Genomic DNA, 6,000 nt, shown 5'->3' with positions numbered 1-6,000 from the left:
TTATCCTGGTTGCTCAACTCCTCTTCCAAAAGCTGTTGCCCAGAACAAGTGGCCTTACTCACTCTGCCCAGCAGTACTGTGCTTGCTCTATGCTCTTTAGAAAGTTATCAAACCCTCTCTGCAATAAACACTGCACTTTTATTAAGAGCCTAATTCTGATCCCACTGAAGTATGAATCCCACATAAATCCCTCCATGTCAGTAGGATCAGAAATGGACAAAACCAATTAATTTTAGCTGTCTCAGATGCCCATGGTGTCTGGTTTGGAGATGGAGGGTAACAGCATATTAGGCCACACATCATCTTTACAGCCAAAGGGAGAATTCAGGAAACTGAGCAGTTTCACCCAGTCTGTAGCCACAGCAGGAGGCACCCTGCAGACCTGCCCGATTTTTTCCTTACACCAGATGAAATCAGTCTTCTCCATTTGCCACCCAGAGGAATAGCATTGATCTCACTGGTGCTTTAAACACCCCTAAAAGTTTTGAAGTGATGAGATACGATGTTTGCAAGATCCCATGTCCCAGATGACCAGAGCTGAGCTCAGGCATGAGTCCCTTTGTAGGAGGATTCTCAAGGATGAACATCACACTAAGGCTGCAGCTGCAAAGGTTTCTTAGTGGGAGCAGAAAGCAATTCTGGACCATCTAAAAAAAAACTAACTTCTTCAATTTAAAAATATAGGAAAATGTGTTCATAATCGTCTCATTCCCCAGTATTCCCAGAGCATTACCCACATAATAAAAGGAGAATCACTATGGACTTTGTGGCATGGAGAAATAGTCCTCGTCCTTTATGAATAAAGCACATATTACTGACCAAGCACCATTACCATGGACAAATGAAGTAGACTGCTTTTAAAAAGAAAATAAAGAGATAGCATCTTCCCTGTCGCAAGTGATGGTACCCAGATCCTCTTTTTTCACAGTCACTTTTCAACATTATACTTAAGAGCAATATTAAGCTAAAAAGCACCTAGTTTCACTTCAGATGATTTAAAATGCACTTTGGTGCATCTGAGCCATTGTCTCATCCTTTTGTTTGCAATGTTCTACTTTAGTCAGCCACTTTTGATTCATGTGCTAACCATCCCCCTTAAGGCATGTAATTCACAGAGAGTGTTCATAATGTGCAAAGTACCACTCCTGTTCTCACAGACAAAAGTCACTAAACTTTAAATCCCAGAGCCCCTAAATTTATTTTGCATAAATTGCCCTCACAAGAGGGGAGGTGAGATCAGTTTATATGCATCTCCTGTATCAATTTAGAATTCAAATCACTTCTTTAGAACAGTGGGAATTCTGATTAGAGACAAATCACAGCAGAAAGCAAAGGCTGCAACAAATTTAGAGTCCAAACCTATTAAAATGTGCATTACTTCATTTTAGCCTCAATCCAGTCAGCTGTGTCCTACTTCAATGTCTTTTCAATTAAAGCTTTCTTAGAGGAACAATTAACAGAAGTAGGTATATTTTTATTTAACAATGTCCTTCTACAGATGTTATTATTTCCTTGTGTAATGAGGCTACAATAGATAGCATTTACTGCTGTAAGGAAAATAGGTTTTAAACATAGCAAGAGTTGATTTTTCCAAGACTGCAACTGGGACCTTTATGCAACTGGAAATTAAGGTTTCAAACTTTCCACTATGATGTAGTTTCTGTCCTCAAAAGATCCTGATTTAAAAGTGCTGTTTCAAATGATTTAATATTGGGCATAGCAAAGAGGTTGGCTTCCTTCTTCTGAACTGTGCTGCTTTGGTAATCACATTTGTTTTTCTCAGAAATATGTGTATCTGTATTCATAGTAGGAAAAAAAAACCAAAACAACCTGGTCACCACATAACGGTAAAAAAGAGGATTGTGAAGCAATGGTACCAGTAACATCTGCAAATACATTAAAACGGGACAAAAATCTAACTTTACCACTGATAAACCATGTGGGTGCTGCAACCCCTTATATAATTAACAAATTATAAGGCTATCAAGTGTGACTTCCTACTTGCATAAGCCAGCAACATTCACAAAATGGGATCTAGCCTCAAGCTCCAATTTGTGGAGTGAAGTGTCTGTCTTAGCAAGTCATCCCAGATAAAGTCCTAATACTACAGAAATCAATGCAAAAAAGTATTATTTTACTTCAGAATTGCCAGGATTCCTACTGATTTCAAACTGGATTAAAACCAAACCTCTCCTGCATGAGTTGTAAGTTGATCTATTAAGTCAATTATTTTCTTTAGAAAAAAACACCTTAGCTGTAGTCCCTGTTCCAGCCAGTTCAGCTTGTTCCCCTCTTTTTATAGATTTCATTGCTAATTATGATTGGGAAATGCTTTCCAGAAACACCACATTTCAAACTAAAAGCAAAGCTATAAAAACATTCACAGAGGTCAAACACTGTGTAAAAATGAGACCAGGGGATAGCAGTTTGGACAGTTTAATGGAATAAGCTCATGGTATCTCGAAATGAAAGTATCATACCAGTTTCTGGCATCTGCACAGCCCCACAGCTGCACACACTGGAGGATCCCAGCATTGGCTCCCAACTCTATGGACAACAGACAAGAATCCCTGAGGTCTCCATCCCCAGTCATTCAAATGAAAACCTCTCACTGAGCTGAAAAAATCTGAGATCCTCGCAACCCACAGGCGAAGGAAGTTAATTGAAAGGTAAGTCTTTCTCTCCTGATAAATCTGTGGTTTTCAAAGCTGATGCATAACCTTGCTTTGTTGGGAAAGACTTCCAACTAGCTCTAATTAAACAGTCCCAAATTAAGCTAAGAAAAGCAATTTAAGTGAAAGAAGATGGGGTAAGGTCTGGGAGATTTGGGAAAGTGCCGAGAGACACCTCAGAAGAAAGAAGTGTGTGTTCTGCTACAACACAGGCCTGGTTGGGACAGTGTAGTACTGGGAGGCATGTCAGAAAAATAACCAGTGTGGATTCCCTCATTTTTTCCCTACATTGTATCTTGCAGCTAGTAGCATTGCAGGCTGATCCTTCATCTGTTAATCACTTGTTTAGGTGACTACTACAAGAGAACAAAGGAGAAAATAAAACAGGTAGAGACTGAAGATCACATAAGAAGAGAGATTAAACAGCACCTTTTCTTTCTCTCTTTGTAGTAAATGTCCAAGTTAAAACAAAAAAACCCATCCACCTAAGGCCATTTCCCTGACATGGGCTCAAGAGATATCTTTAAAAGAAGATATCTCTTGATTCCAATTTTTTTTCTACTCTGTATGAAGAAATTAATAAAAGATCAGGGTCTAGGGCAAGTGCGAGTTTGATACTGTGCTTTACAGATGCTGTGAAGTCCAATTCCATCTTCAGGTGATGACACCAGCAGAGACTCCCATTTGTGCATCAGCTGTTGCATGGATGTATCTGAAGGCAGTTGTCTAAGGCAATGCAGTAAACAGGACCGATGGTGTTGCTCATCAGCTCCTGGGTCGCAGCCAAGTGCCTACAAACGTGTGGAGTTGGTGGAAACCCTGGCAGGTAAAAGCATTCAGATGGGTGTAGAAAGTGGAAGGGGTCGGGGTTCCCGGGGAGGGGTTGAGGATGAGGAGGAAGGACGGGATGCGGGCAGGCGGCTGTGGGTGTTGATGGCCAGGCTGTGCTCGCAGTTCAGATGCTTCAAAGGCACGCCGAGGGCGAGAGATTTGCAGCCTCCTGTCTCCAGGCCCTGCGGGTTTTGTGTTGAGGTTGGGTCGGTGCCACCAAGGTGTGATGTGTCCCCTCCCCCTGCCCGTGACACAAGCCTGATGTCCCCAGCCCCGCCCGTGACACAAGCCTACCTGGTTTGGAAAAGGTTTTGTGGGGGTGTGTACACAGGGACACTCCCTCCCCCCCCCTCCAAACTTTTAGCAATGTTATCCCACACCAGCTGCGGCCCCAACCGCCCTTTCATTTCTCTCCATTCTCCCTCGTATTCCTCCCTTCCTCCCCTCCCTCCTGACACAACCCCACCCAGGACACAAACCCACCTTGTTTCTAAAGAGTTTTGTGATGGTGTTCACACAAGGACACACACACACGTGGTTCACTTCCCCACTCAACTTGCTACCTCTCCACCCCGCCCCTCTCCCCCAGGCCCCTCCCCACTTTTTTTTCCATCCTTCCCCCCGTGAGCTGTTTCCTCCTCACGTTGCAGCTCTCGGGAGTTTGCGCTGCGCCGCACCGGGGCTGCCCTGACCCTTCCCGCAGCCCGGAGGCCCCAGCTCCCGACCGTGACAGCATCGCCCCACACACCTCCGCGGAGTGGGCTGTGCACTCCCGTTTCAGGTACCGGGTGGTGGGAGGTGATGGGAGAGGGGTTGGTTATCCCGGTACCTCCCCCGGTTGAGTGCGAGTGGTCCAGGTACGTGGAGGGAGAGGGGGGCGATAGGTACAGGGGGATGTACCCGCCCCGTGGGTGAGAGGTTACGATAAAGGATCCCAAAACTACCTCAGGAGACCCCAACTCATCCCAGGGTTCAGGTGTCTGGGACTGGAGACCTCACAACTCATCCGGAGGGAGGAGGATTTGTGTTTGGGTCTTCCCCTAATTTATCGCGGGGGTCTCAGCTGATCTCAGGTTAGGGGTCTGCGTCTGAGGACTCTCGATTCATTCCAGTGGACTCCAGCTTATCCTGCTAATGGAGGGGTCCTTAGGGGACCCCCAAATCACCCCAGCAGAACACAACTCATCCTGGGGTTGGGTTGCTGTGATGGAGGACCCTCAAGTCATGTTGGGGGTGGGAGTATTCAAGGGAGAACCCCCAAATTATTCTTGTGTCGAGGGGCCCCCAAAATGTCCCAGAGGGCCTGAAACATCTTGGGGTTGGGAGGTGATGATGGGAGACACAAAAATATATCTCAGAAGACCCCAACTCCCATTCCAGGGGACACCAATTCAACCCAGGGGTGACTGAGGTTTGCAGCATCCCCCAGAGGTATTTTGCCCCTGTCAGTGCCCCTCACTCTACTTTGGCACGCCAGCATAGCCCCTAAAGATGGGGTAAGAATGGGAAGGTGTCCAAGTTCATGGATAACCTTGTTTCACCTCACAACCCATTTTCTCCCTGAGACAGTTTGATGTAGCCTCTCAACCAGTCTCACAACCAAGAAACAGAGTAGAGGGGTGTCCCCAACATAAGTGGTTTTTGGGGGTAGTGTCACATTCCAAAGGCTGGAAATGTAGAGGTTCTTGTTGAATCCCACCAGGACAAAGTAAGGATAACACAGAAGGGAAAAGAGAGAGGAAGAAAGTGAAAATAAAGCATCACCCAAAGGTAGAGCTGAGGGGGCGGGGGCAGTAAGAGAGGAGAGAAAGAGAAAGAAGAGGAAAGTCACCAACCGAGGATCCAGCTGCACAACAACTACTACCCAATCATGGCTCATCCTGACATGGTCTAAAAAGTTCCTCAGTGCTCACTTCCCTTGTAGTTTGTACAAATCCCCTAATTGTCTCTTTTCATCCCAGGGCACCCCAACTGACCCAGAGAGTGGATGGCTGTAATGGGGGACACCAACTCAACCCAGCTCATCCTGTGGGAATTAAGTACCCAGATTGAGAACTCCACATATTGCCAAGGGTGGGTGGATGCAATGGGGAGATCCATAGTTCCTCATCCATGGGATACTGGTGGTTGAGTTGCCACCTCATCCATTGGATATTAGTGTCCAACATGCCATCTCATCTGTGGAATGGTCCAGATGCCATCGCATCTCTGGGTTGTTAGTGCCCTAGATACCTCCTCATCCATGGCCACCCATGCCCCAGGCCAACCCACTGATCTTCCTTGTAATCGCAGAGTTGGACTTTGCAGCCTCTCAAATCTAGAGGTTCTCTGAAGAAAAAGAATTATTTTAGAATTAATTCCATCCCAGGACCAGAAACAGGCCGGGTAAAATAGAAATGAAGGAGAAAGAAGAACCTTCAGGGCAGTAGCCGCTGGGTTGGTCCTTGTCCTCTTGACTTTACACCAGAAAGCAGCGAATTAACAGCCTCTTATCTCC

General features: G+C 45.7%; 1 long non-coding RNA gene across 1 annotated transcript; it reads right to left on the bottom strand.

Moving 5' to 3' along the window:
- Positions 1 to 2,422: 2,422 nt before the first annotated feature.
- Positions 2,423 to 4,059, bottom strand: LOC139793683 (uncharacterized). The gene is made up of 2 exons (XR_011724715.1): positions 3,987 to 4,059; positions 2,423 to 3,685 (listed from the first exon to the last, which is right to left on the bottom strand). It is a non-coding gene; the product is annotated as an uncharacterized lncRNA (long non-coding RNA).
- Positions 4,060 to 6,000: the final 1,941 nt, after the last annotated feature.

This window comes from Heliangelus exortis, chromosome 2, assembly GCF_036169615.1.
Source record: "Heliangelus exortis chromosome 2, bHelExo1.hap1, whole genome shotgun sequence".
Lineage (NCBI taxonomy): Eukaryota > Metazoa > Chordata > Aves > Apodiformes > Trochilidae > Heliangelus > Heliangelus exortis.
Note: the sequence above shows the minus strand (reverse complement) of the source record. Positions and strands in the feature narration are given on the sequence as shown.